Source organism: Pseudorasbora parva, chromosome 8, assembly GCF_024679245.1.
Source record: "Pseudorasbora parva isolate DD20220531a chromosome 8, ASM2467924v1, whole genome shotgun sequence".
In the NCBI taxonomy this organism is placed as follows: domain Eukaryota; kingdom Metazoa; phylum Chordata; class Actinopteri; order Cypriniformes; family Gobionidae; genus Pseudorasbora; species Pseudorasbora parva.
The window spans coordinates 12,254,546-12,268,182 of record NC_090179.1 but is presented as its reverse complement, the minus strand read 5'-3'; the positions used below and the strand labels follow the sequence as shown (position 1 = coordinate 12,268,182).

Here is a 13,637-nt window from a genome sequence, read left to right as displayed (position 1 = left end):
AAAAAATAAACGATTAAAATATAAATATAAAAATGTATATGTATACATATCATAATGGATAGTCATTGCCTACCTATTGGAATAATGACAAGCAAGCAGACTTCATTGGCTGAGCAGATCAATTTCCTTGCTAGCTAGAGAAGCCTTCAGTTTTTCAACTCGCAAATTCCGACATCTAAATAGCAACTCCGCCATGGTGCAAGCACAACTGGCTTTTAAAGGTAATGAGAGATGAGACTCTGATTGGTTTATTAAACTTTACCCCAAAACACACCCATGACTCAGGTACATCTGAGACTAGGTACAACCATTTTGGACCATGCGCCTGGTGAGGAGACCATTTTTTCCATCTGTAAACTATAGCAAAAGTGGATTCAGACTTGCGCTGTGCACTGTAGACCATGCGTTCAAAACAGGGCCCTTAATCTTTAAAAGAATACTTGCAGTGCAGTGATCCAGCAAGGCGTGTGTACTCCTCTATAAAAGAACTACACGTGGCACTTATTTTTCAAGATGTCTTGACCATTTGTCACTGGGTGCGGTCGCCTGGTTACTTCATCTGATGGGCATGATCGCTGTCTTGCGTGCTTGGGCCTCATGCACGCTGAGAGCGTTTATGGATGAGTCATGTTACCACTGCGGGTGTTGCGATCGAGACTCCCTGACCTTTGTCATGACCCCAATCTATCTCCTCCATGAGAGGGGATACTTTGGCTGGGAGTCAGGTGATCTGAAGGTCATGATGTGGAACAATCCGACGAATCTTCCTCAGTCCACAGCCCACTTTAGCACATTGCGACCAGTGGTGTTGCCAGATGAGGTCGGAGTAATTCCTGCCACTGTTTTTATAAGCTCTTCAAGAGTTCTTCTCAGCTGTGAACACACCCTAAAAATCCATGGCAATGGAAATAGAAAGTGAACAAAATGTTACATATATTCATCCAAATGTGTGTTCATTATTTTCCATAATGTAATGATAAAAATAGAACTTTCATATATTTTAGATTCATTGTACACCAACTGAAATATTTCAGGTCTTTTATTGTTTTAATACTGATGATTTTGGCATACAGCTCATGAAAACCCAAAATTCCTCTCAAAAAATCTCAAAAAAATTAGCATATCATGAAAAGGTTCTCTAAACGATCTATTAACCTAATCATCTGAATTAACTAATTAACTCTAAACACCTGCAAAAGATTCCTAAGGCTTTTAAAAACTCCCAGCCTGGTTCATTACTCAAAACCGCAATCATGGGTAAGACTGCCGACCTGACTGCTGTCCAGAAGGCCATCATTGACACACTCAAGCTAGTGATGGGCAGACCAAGGCTTCGTGAAGCACTGAAACAGTTGAAGCAAATGTGCCGAAGCTTCGAAACAACACCCGACACCCGTCTCCACGACGCCATCTAGTGGACACTTGCGTGTATTGCTCTGAAAGTGATCTACTATGTAAAAACCGTTTTTAACATCGGTCTGACAACTACTTGGTTTTGTAACCTGTAGCCTCCTCATTGTAAATAAATTTAGTTTTTTTTGTCATGAAAAATTAAGATTATTAAAAGAAATAAAGCCACAATGTGTTATTTGTTACATAACATTTTTATTCAAAAAAATATGAATTGCTCTGCTGTTGAAGGACTTGATTGATTTTTTTTTTTTTACATATAATTTCCAGCCTTTGAAAAAATTATTAAAAACTATTTTTTCAAATAATTTTATAATCAAGTAGCCTACACACAAATGAGGAAAAATTACTGAAAATTAAGTTAATGGATCATGCATTCTGGGTCAATATACAATACACACATCTCACTTTATGTAGTGTTTCCAAATGGAAATGCTCCCACACCAGATGTAGTACGAGATTTTTGATAAAAAAAGCATTGTCATTTCATCATTGCAATATTTTAGAGAGGCATACATTTTTAAGCTTTGATAATTGCAAACGTTTTAAGTAGCCTACACTTGTTTAGTATACAAAATATTAGGCTACATAATCTTGCTCCCCCTCCACTGCATGGCTTTTTTTCAAAGACTTGACAGTGGAGGTGGTACACGGGCCCCTTTCAATAAGAGAATGTCCTACATTCAACATCTTTAAAACTCTCTTAAAACAGTGGCTTCTTGAAACCAGAGGTGTACTCATATTTAACTGTCATACATTTATATTTACACTTACACTGTAAATCTAAATGTAGTATAGAGGTGAATGAACAATGTCTTGCCATTTGTGTATTTTTTATTTTATTTTTTAGGTGAATGTGAATGATGTTGAATGATTGTTGGCTGTCTTTGTTATTTTTATGTTATCTGCAGGGACTGCAGACGAAAAATAGTTATTTTTACTAATTCTGGCATATTTACATTGTGAATTTTTATAGCCTACAACAATGTTCATGAATATGCTTGGTCTATTAAATAAACAAATAAAATAGAAATATATATTACCTATGGATATATATCTAGGATATATCTTCTATATATCTATATAATTCTATTTATTTTATAATTCTAATGTGGCAGGAGGGATACACATTAGCAGACTACGCCACAAAGGGACTTCCACCCAAAGATTTTGTTATCTTATGTTAACCAGGCACTCAAGTTCATTGATGGATCAGCCAGAGACAGTGGTCCGATAAAAAAACAGTATTTTTATTGTTACTTTAAAACTCAAACGCACACACACACACGCACTCCAAAACTAAGTCAAACTTCACAGCAACCAAAAATACACAGTACAACACAATAAAATAAAAAAACACAATCACCCAGGGCGGAATCTTACCAGTGGGAGACTAGTAGCTCTGGCAATGAGCATCAAAAAAAACACCCCAATCACACGTGTCAACCTCACACACGCACTGCAAATGAAACGACCACACTCGGTGAACACAGCACACACCAAGGGACCCACCACCGCAAGGGGCACTGCTCCCACTGGCCGCGTCTCCGCACCTGGACAAAAGAAATAAACTTAAAAGTTAAACAAACATACACAAAAATAAACAATACAATAAATAAATGTCTAATAAACAACTCGTTCTGTAAAGACTAACAGTTAGACAGTAACTCTAAATAAACATTTAAATGGAAGAAACATTATCATAAAACCATCCACAACAATCAATAACGAAACAGAAATGCCCACTGGATCGAGCACGTCCAGGGTTTAGTCAGTGGGCAAATCACAAAGAAAGAAAAATCACAATTAAACTAGTCCTCTGGTATATCAACAGCAAAAAATGACTTCCATACAAGAGGTTAAATAAATGAAACAAACAAATAAAAAAAAGAAACTTATAAACAAGTTACAAAAAATAATAAACAAACAAAACAATCAAAGTGGGGCCAGCTAGCCCAGCAACACACTTTACACTCAACCACTGATTCACAAAAATAACGGGAAGGATCAAAGAGTTAAGCAGGCAATAGTATCACACGCCAGCCAACAGCCGGTGAACTCGAACCAACCACGAGTCCGATAATCAAAAGTCCCGGATGAAAACCAGCCAACGAGTATAACAAACGTCCGTACACACGACGTGACGTTAACAGGAAAACAACCGTAAGCAAAGCAGCAGATGTTCAGCGCCGATGTCACCAACTGGCGGCTGCACCCCGGCTAAATTGCACTCCCTGAAATACACATAAGGTCTACTTGTAAACGTATCCCACAGTAACATTCCACCATCACTCCGTGTAGTCCCCTACCTAGGATTACCAGCGTTGAGTCTCGGGCCCCGGCTCTTACTGCCAATTACAGGGTGCACACTCAGCTGGAAGAAAGGGCTACTGCAGCACAGGGGATTCTACTACACAAAACATTCCTATAAGCCCAAGTTGCAATGTCAAACGAGTGGATAGAGGAACGGAGCTAATCATACCTGCGGCGCTATGATAGAATAGATAACTGAAGCAGATCTCCGATCGCTAGGCAGGTAAACAGGAACACAGTCGCGTGCCGTGACGTCACTTGTCAAAAGAAAAGTCCCGGTTTATAAAGGGACTTGGCCATCGCGGGTGGCTCCCTGTTAACTGCCCCGCGCCACTCACAGCACAGAAAATTAATTACCACTTAGGGTGGCAGAAGCCCAACAGCTGCATCCTGCTACAATCTCCCCCCCCTTTCTAAATCGTTGACCCGACGATTAACGAAAAAAAACTAAACAGAGCCAGGTAGAATATTCAGCATGTAGCGACAAAACTGCTCACTGATTCAAAGTCCTAGTGGGCTTCTGCAACCAGAACCTGTACCGTCTATGGTAGATGATGGATATTAGAGTGTTTTCCCGCGGTGGACCGGGATGTTTTCCGTCTGGTCACCTCAGCACTTGGATACACGGAAGGAAAATCTGTCAAAGAGGTGGATAAATCATTTGTCCTTTCCTGATGGGATGACTGTGCCAACGAACCAGGCTCTGGCAAGGATATACCTGGAGGTGAAGGCTGAAGCTGCAATTCCGAATTAGCCATTACCACTGGTCTACCAAAATCTGGCGAACCAGGAGCCACAGACCCTTCACATCTCAAAGCCATCAGGTCGAAGTCCAAGTACGGGTCCCCCTCAGTAGGCCGGGGTGTAAGAGCAGGAATAGTGGGCAAAGATTCACCTAGGCCGACTGGGGCAGACAAAGTGTCCTGCACCACAGCCTTCAGGAGAGAGCGGTGCACCTGACGGGCCCCAGTGAGGTCTGCTACGGGTGCCACTGTATAAACCGACCCACCATCTTTAGGTTGAGGAGAGACCCCTGACATGAGTGTGAAGCGCTTTGGGTGTACAGTTGTACATTTGAAAGCGCTATATAAATGCCTCATTCATTCATTCATTCATCTTTAGGTGCCCTCAGGATTTGATGCACCACTGAACTCCACAGGTCGCGGATCTTATGGCGTCCACGGGTGTTGAAGTCACGCAAAAGCACCTGCTGACCCTCCACCAGTGGAGCATCTCGAACGTGCTGGTCATAGTTCTTTTTCCGGCGTGCAGCCGCCATGTCCAACCTCTCCCTGGCCCCTTGAAATGCTACCTGTAGTCGGGCCTGGTGCTCTTGCACCCACTCATGAACCATACCGCCCACCGGGTCCCGAACCCTACCTAGAAGGAAATCAACTGGTAATCTAGGCTCCTGCCCGAACAAGAGAAAAAATGGCGACTCTCCAGTAGACTGGTGGGGAGTCGTATTATAGCAATAAAGTATCTGCGGCAAACAGGATGGCCAGTCCCGCTTTCTAGCAACAGGCAGGGTCCGCAACAAGTTGTGAAGGGTCCTGTTAAATCTTTCACACTGACCATTGCCAGACGGATGGTATGGGGTTGTTCGAGTCTTTTGGATTCCGTAAAAACCACATAGCTGCTGAATCAGAGAACTTTCAAAGCTGCGGCCCTGATCGGAATGAATCCGAGCAGGAACCCCAAACTTCGAAAACCATTCTGTTACCAATACACGTGCTACAGTGGGAGCACGCTGGTCATGGGTGGGAACTGCCAAAGTGTATTTACTGAAAACATCAGTCATCACCAGAACGTTCTCCACACCAGTCCTACCGGGCTCCAAAGTGGTATAATCGATAGCCAGGATCTCATTAGGCTTTGAGGCCAGCAAATGTCCCATAAAACTTTGGGCGACAGGTTGAGAGTTCTTGGCCACCTGGCATCGCTCACATGCCTGACACCACTGTGCCACTTCCGCAGACATACCTGGCCAGAAACATCGTTGGCGCAGCAACTCCAGTGTTCTCTCCACCCCTTGATGGCCATGCTCCTGGTGAACCTGAGTCAACACATCCTGTTTTAATGATGTGGGCAGCAACACCTGAAGCACGGTCTCTTTTCCATCAGGGCGCAATACTTGACGATATAAAACCTCATCAGTTTCCAGGAGGCGATCCCACTGGCGAAGCCATGCCAACACAGTTGGGGATACCTGCTTCCGTTCCTCGGAGTTAGGCCTTTGCTTACGTTGCCAAAACCGCAGGAGTTCCCGAATGGCCGGGTCGGCCCGCTGGAGAAATGAAACATCAGCGGGCCCACGACATGGCAAAGCAGTGATGGCTGCCAGTGCTGCCTCCACATTCCCCAGCGATAATACCTGCTGGAGTGGTTTAGGCAAAGAGGTACCAGAAAGCATAACTTGCATTTCCGAAGGGCCTGAAGGATGTTGGCGAGACAAAGCATCTGCATTCCTATTATTGCTACCAGAACGGTATTTTAACTCAAAGTCAAAAGCAGCTAGCTGGGCTGCCCAACGCTGCTCAGTAGCACCTAACTTTGCCGATGTTAGATGACTGAGTGGGTTGTTGTCGGTGAAGACAATGCATTTATGACCCAACAAATATTCACGGAACTTTTCTGTCATGGCCCACTTAAGGGCCAAAAATTCCAATTTCATTGAGCTATAGTTTTGCATATTACGCTCTGTGGGCTTCAACCCCCGACTGGCATATGCGATCGGCCGTACTTTGCCCTGCTGCTCTTGGGAGAGCACCGCTCCCAGGCCTCCATAGCTGGCATCAACCTCCAAAATAAACGGGAGGGAGAAATCAGCATACGCGAGTACTGGCGCGGTGGTCAGTTTACGTTTCAGAGCTGCAAAACTACGACTACACTCGTCGCTCCATATGCCAATATTTTCCCGCTCAGACCGCCGTTTCGACTTGAGGTTTCCTTGAACAGCCACCAAACGATGTAGAGGGGCGGCCAACTTGGCAAACCCCGGCACAAAACGGCGGTAGTAACTCGCGAACCCCAAGAAAGAACGAAGCTCTGAGATGGTGGCAGGGGCCTGCCAGCAAGCAACCACCTCAATTTTTCCTGGGTCAGTGGCCACACCCTGGTCAGAGATCACATGACCCAGATACTGAACCTGTCGCTGGAAAAATGCGCATTTGGAGAGCTTTGCCTTCAGCCCCTCTCGCTGCAGCCGTCCCAGAACCACCTCCAGTCTCTCCATATGTTGTTTTACTGTGGAGGAGAAGATCACAATATCGTCAAGATATAACAGCAACGACTGACATTGTTGATCTCCGAATAAACGCTGCATTAACCTTTGGAAGGTGCTGGGGGCATTGCAGAGCCCGAAGGGCATCCGGTTCCACTCAAATAACCCAAAGGGTGTACAAAATGCTGTCTTAGATCTGTCCACTTCTGCCACTGGGACCTGGTTATACCCGCTGGCCAAGTCCAAGGTGGAGAACCAACGAGCACCAGTCAGGGCATCAAGTGATTCCTCAATACGGGGAAGAGGGAATGCATCCTTCCTGGTTTTGTTATTTAGCTGGCGGTAGTCTACGCACATGCGCAGGCTACCATCCTTCTTTTTAACCAAGACAATCGGGGATGCGTACGGGCTGCTACTCTCTCGTATGATGTTTGCCTCAAGCAATTGGTTAATATGCTCCTTCACTACCTCATACTCTGAAGGGGGTATCCGGCGATAGCGCTGACGGATAGGAGTATCATCCACAAGAGGAATATCATGAGCAATCAAGTTAGTGCAGCCCAGATCCATGTCATAAGCCGAAAAGACGTCCGTATATCTGTTCAACAATTCCCTCACTGGTCCCTGGTCATCAGTGGGCAGGGAGGACAAATCTAAGGCCTCTATCTGGTCTGACACAGAGGGGTGAACCAGTTGGGATAACACAGTAGCAGTAACAGAGGGCACTTCAATGACCCCGGCCGGCAGGCTAACAATGTGAGCCTGATCAATCATGCCTACAATGGTACGTGGAAAAAGCAAAACATCAGTAGAATTTACATTAACTATGGGTATGTAGGCTGTACCCCGATCGACCCGGACTAATGCCGGGGAAGCCAACAGGCCAGCAGGTAGGCCGGAGTCCAAAGGCTCAAAGAGCACCGTGGCCCCTGAGTAATGTTCTGAACAGGTGGCTGCCACCAGCTTTATTACTCCACCTGGAATACGACAAGCCTTCCTACCTCGAACCTTGACCATGCCTGGGACAGAACTGAGTCCCTGTATGCTGCAACTATAACACTGTTGCAGCGCCTGCAGCACGGAGGCCGGGGCCTCCGACACTAAGGGCAAATCAAAGAAAGCTGCGCCATGCGCACCAAACAGCTCTTGATAACATTTGCGGATCACATTCATCCCCAACACACCAGGAACCAGATGGGACTGGCTATTTGGGGGATCCCGGACCACCAATACTCCACAATTGGGCATCAATTTACCACAAAGTTCGACATCCAACTCCAAATATCCAAGGTAGGGGATGGCCAGTCCGTTGGCTGCCCTAAGCTGCAACCAATGACAAGATTGCAGCCGCTCTTGACCCCATGGTTCATAATTCTGCCGAAAAAAACTCTCAGTAACTGTTGACACCATGGACCCGGTGTCAAGCAGGCAAGGTACCTTAACTCCCCCAAATAGCACATCAAGATGAGGGCAAGACGACATTAATTTAGAGGCACGCCCCAACCCTTGGGACCCAAACCCTGAGCCAATAGTGGCCCCACCCAAACTGTGGCTCTGCAGTTCAGTGGGCGCTAGTTTTCCGACATTGGAGCCACACGAGGTTGATTTCTAAAATCATGCGGGGTCTGAGAAGGGGGTGGAAAGCGAGCGGGAACACGAACCCCATCACATTCCCAGGCAAAGTGGCCAGGCTGTTGGCAACGCCTGCATGTCTTGACAGGATCGCGGGGGAAACGATTGCGTTGAGAGGAACTCTGCAAAAGGGACAAACTCTGGGTAAGCTTCTGCAATTGCTCTTGTTGGCTTTTAAGCTGCTCTTGTTGACACTTTAACAAATCCCTGATCTCACTCAGTTCAGAAGCAGGCGGCACAGAAGCCACTGTCTGGGAACTACCTTGAACCCTGTACTGAATCCCCAATGCTGAGGGGACAGAGAAGCTACGCCCTCTCAAACCCCCCGGTAAACCCTCACGCTCCCATCTAATTGCCTCACCCCTCACCTCCAAAATAGTGGCGGTCGGCTCCCGGCGTACCATCTGCTTGAGTTCACGGCGCAATGCCCCATCGAGAACATGCTCCACGAACTGATCCCTTAGCAGTGCCTCAGCATTGGGCATACTCCCCGGCGCACTCTCCTTCACTTTCGCCATAAGGCTCATCAAGGCAAGGGAGAACTCCTGCAGGGATTCCCCTTCTTGTTGCCTTCTGGAGAAAAAGGATTCCTGCAGAGCTACATATGAATCAGTACAGCCATACACCTCCCGCAACACAGAAAATATCCTAGCTGGGTCTGCTCGATCTGTACTCGGACGATATTTTAGCTCATCCCGAGCTTCCCCCTCTAGGTGATCGTAAAGAAAAAATGCCTGATCAGCAGGAGTCAAATGTCGTGCCCTCATGCAAGCTTCCGCTTCCTCAATCCACTCCCCCAACTTTGGGCTTGCTCTACCACTAAACAGAGGGCATTTCCTATCACGTGGGACAAAAATTAACCTTTCTGGGGCAGAAGCAAGGGCAGGAGAAAGGGCAGGAACAGGGCCCGGAGCAGGAGCAGGGCCCGGAGCAGGGCCAGGGCCCGGAGCAGGGCCAGGGCCCGAGATCTGACGCAGACGCTCATTATCAGCTTTCAGCTGAGCTATCAAGTCCCTCAACTCCTGTAACTCATTCCCCTCAGCCACACTCTGTTCCATATTTTGGCAATGCACAAGCCAATTGACAAAAAAATAAAAAAATCCCCACCTTACCTGCCTCGTTACCAGTCCACCAAAGAACAGCTGCTGCTTTGCTTATAAAAAAAGAAAAGAAAAGAGAAAAACAAACAACAACAACAACACAACAAAGGAACACGTCTCTGGCTTTACCAAACAACCCTGCCGACTATACGCCAAATGTGGCAGGAGGGATACACATTAGCAGACTACGCCACAAAGGGACTTCCACCCAAAGATTTTGTTATCTTATGTTAACCAGGCACTCAAGTTCATTGATGGATCAGCCAGAGACAGTGGTCCGATAAAAAAACAGTATTTTTATTGTTACTTTAAAACTCAAACGCACACACACACACGCACTCCAAAACTAAGTCAAACTTCACAGCAACCAAAAATACACAGTACAACACAATAAAATAAAAAAACACAATCACCCAGGGCGGAATCTTACCAGTGGGAGACTAGTAGCTCTGGCAATGAGCATCAAAAAAAACACCCCAATCACACGTGTCAACCTCACACACGCACTGCAAATGAAACGACCACACTCGGTGAACACAGCACACACCAAGGGACCCACCACCGCAAGGGGCACTGCTCCGACTGGCCGCGTCTCCGCACCTGGACAAAAGAAATAAACTTAAAAGTTAAACAAACATACACAAAAATAAACAATACAATAAATAAATGTCTAATAAACAACTCGTTCTGTAAAGACTAACAGTTAGACAGTAACTCTAAATAAACATTTAAATGGAAGAAACATTATCATAAAACCATCCACAACAATCAATAACGAAACAGAAATGCCCACTGGATCGAGCACGTCCAGGGTTTAGTCAGTGGGCAAATCACAAAGAAAGAAAAATCACAATTAAACTAGTCCTCTGGTATATCAACAGCAAAAAATGACTTCCATACAAGAGGTTAAATAAATGAAACAAACAAATAAAAAAAAGAAACTTATAAACAAGTTACAAAAAATAATAAACAAACAAAACAATCAAAGTGGGGCCAGCTAGCCCAGCAACACACTTTACACTCAACCACTGATTCACAAAAATAACGGGAAGGATCAAAGAGTTAAGCAGGCAATAGTATCACACGCCAGCCAACAGCCGGTGAACTCGAACCAACCACGAGTCCGATAATCAAAAGTCCCGGATGAAAACCAGCCAACGAGTATAACAAACGTCCGTACACACGACGTGACGTTAACAGGAAAACAACCGTAAGCAAAGCAGCAGATGTTCAGCGCCGATGTCACCAACTGGCGGCTGCACCCCGGCTAAATTGCACTCCCTGAAATACACATAAGGTCTACTTGTAAACGTATCCCACAGTAACATTCCACCATCACTCCGTGTAGTCACCTACCTAGGATTACCAGCGTTGAGTCTCGGGCCCCGGCTCTTACTGCCAATTACAGGGTGCACACTCAGCTGGAAGAAAGGGCTACTGCAGCACAGGGGATTCTACTACACAAAACATTCCTATAAGCCCAAGTTGCAATGTCAAACGAGTGGATAGAGGAACGGAGCTAATCATACCTGCGGCGCTATGATAGAATAGATAACTGAAGCAGATCTCCGATCGCTAGGCAGGTAAACAGGAACACAGTCGCGTGCCGTGACGTCACTTGTCAAAAGAAAAGTCCCGGTTTATAAAGGGACTTGGCCATCGCGGGTGGCTCCCTGTTAACTGCCCCGCGCCACTCACAGCACAGAAAATTAATTACCACTTAGGGTGGCAGAAGCCCAACAGCTGCATCCTGCTACACTAAGTTAGCCTATGTGAATGTGTTACTATGCACAATATATCTCGCTTAGGCTTTATCACAATCTCTCTCCTCTCACAAAACCCATGAGGTGAAGATGGATTAACTTCTCTTTTAAACTGTGGGGAATGAGGTTCATTCAGATGTGTGACTGTGTGGTTTGTTCCCGCCCCTTTTAATCAAAGCAGTTTCGACAGGCGCACCTGATGAAACACTTCAGCGCTTCGTTTAGCGGTAGTCACGTGACATGGGTGTGTCGAATCACAGCTCGGAGCAGTGTTTCGAAACATCTGCGCTTCGGGATCTCGACACAGCGTCGAAACGACAGGTTCGCGTCAGCCATCCCTACCTCAAGCGAGAGGGTCAGACACAGAAATAAATTTCTGAACTAATAGACTGTTCCCAGAGTGCTGTATCAAGGCACCTCAGTGGGAAGTCTGTGGGAAGGAAAAAGTGTGGCAAAAAACGCTGCACAACGAGAAGAGGTGACCGGACCCTGAGGAAGATTGTGGAGAAGGACCGAATCCAGACCTTGGGGGACCTGCGGAAGCAGTGGACTGAGTCTGGAGTAGAAACATCCAGAGCCACCGTGCACAGGCGTGTGCAGGAAATGGGCTACAGGTGCCGCATTCCCCAGGTCAAGCCACTTTTGGGCTACAGAGAAGCAGCACTGGACTGTTGCTCAGTGGTCCAAAGTACTTTTTTCGGATGAAAGCAAATTTTGCATGTCATTCGGAAATCAAAGTGCCAGAGTCTGGAGGAAGACTGGGGAGAAGGAAATGCCAAAATGCCTGAAGTCCAGTGTCAAGTACCCACAGTCAGTGATGGTCTGGGGTGCCCTGTCAGCTGCTGGTGTTGGTCCACTGTGTTTTATCAAGGGCAAGGTCAATGCAGCTAGCTATCAGGAGATTTTGGAGCACTTCATGCGTCCATCTGCTGAAAAGCTTTATGGTGATGAAGATTTGGTTTTTCAGCACGACCTGGCACCTGCTCACAGTGCCAAAACCACTGGTAAATGGTTTACTGACCATGGTATTACTGTGCTCAATTGGCCTGCCAACTCTCCTGACCTGAACCCCATAGAGAATCTGTGGGATATTGTGAAGAGAAAGTTGAGAGACGCAAGACCCAACACTCTGGATGAGCTTAAGGCCGCTATCGAAGCATCCTGGGCCTCCATAACAACTCAGCAGTGCCACAGGCTGATCGCCTCCATGCCACGCCGCATTGAAGCAGTCATTTCTGCAAAAGGATTCCCCACCACAAGTATTGAGTGCATAACTGAACATAATTATTTAAATGTTGACTTTTTTGTATTAAAAACACTTTTCTTTTATTGGTCGGATGAAATATGCAAATTTTTTGAGACTTTTGGGTTTTCATGAGCTGTATGCCAAAATCATCAGTATTAAAACAATAAAAGATCTGATATATTTCAGTTGGTGTGCAATGAATCTAAAATATATGAAAGTTTAATTTTTATCATTACATTATGGAGAATAATGAACTTTTATCACATGCTATTTTTTTGAGAAGGACCTATACAGGTATTTCAAATATATATATATATATATATATATATATATATATATATATATATATATATATATATATATATATATATATATATATATATATATATATATATATATATATATATATATTAGCTTCCGTTTACCTGTTGTATGCAATGATGAATTGTTGTGCCATTAAGACCCTAGAATTTATTGCAAAGTAGTGCAAAGTAACTTTAACTATTTGCAAATAATACTTTATTAAACTAGGCCTATGCACACATTCACTCTTATGCCAAATATGTAGAGAATGGCTCCGGTATTTTGTTTTGTGTGTAGTCCGGTGTAGTCATATTAAAAAATGGTTCTTATTGGCTATATTTAAATGTATAATGATGAAATTTGAAAACAACAAATATAAATAAATGATGTTGCGTTGCTGCATACATGGTACGGGGGCCCAGCAAGATGGTTTGTACCCAGGGCCCAAAATTTGGTGCTACGCCGCTGGTTGTTACAGTTAAATATTACATGTTTAGCAGCTACATTTTTAACACACTTTCACAGTGAGATTTCAATGACATTTTGACCACTGAACTGCAGTATAAAAATGTCATCTAAGATGATTAAATGTGTTCCATTATAATATAAAAAACGTACCATACATTATGAACAACCACAAAATTCAG

General features: G+C 44.9%; 1 protein-coding gene across 1 annotated transcript in view; it reads right to left on the bottom strand.

The window, feature by feature from the left end:
- Window positions 1-13,637, bottom strand: part of lipt2 (lipoyl(octanoyl) transferase 2) — a 571,631-nt gene that overhangs the window by 247,987 nt on the left and 310,007 nt on the right. The gene's annotated exons all lie outside the window — the stretch shown is intronic.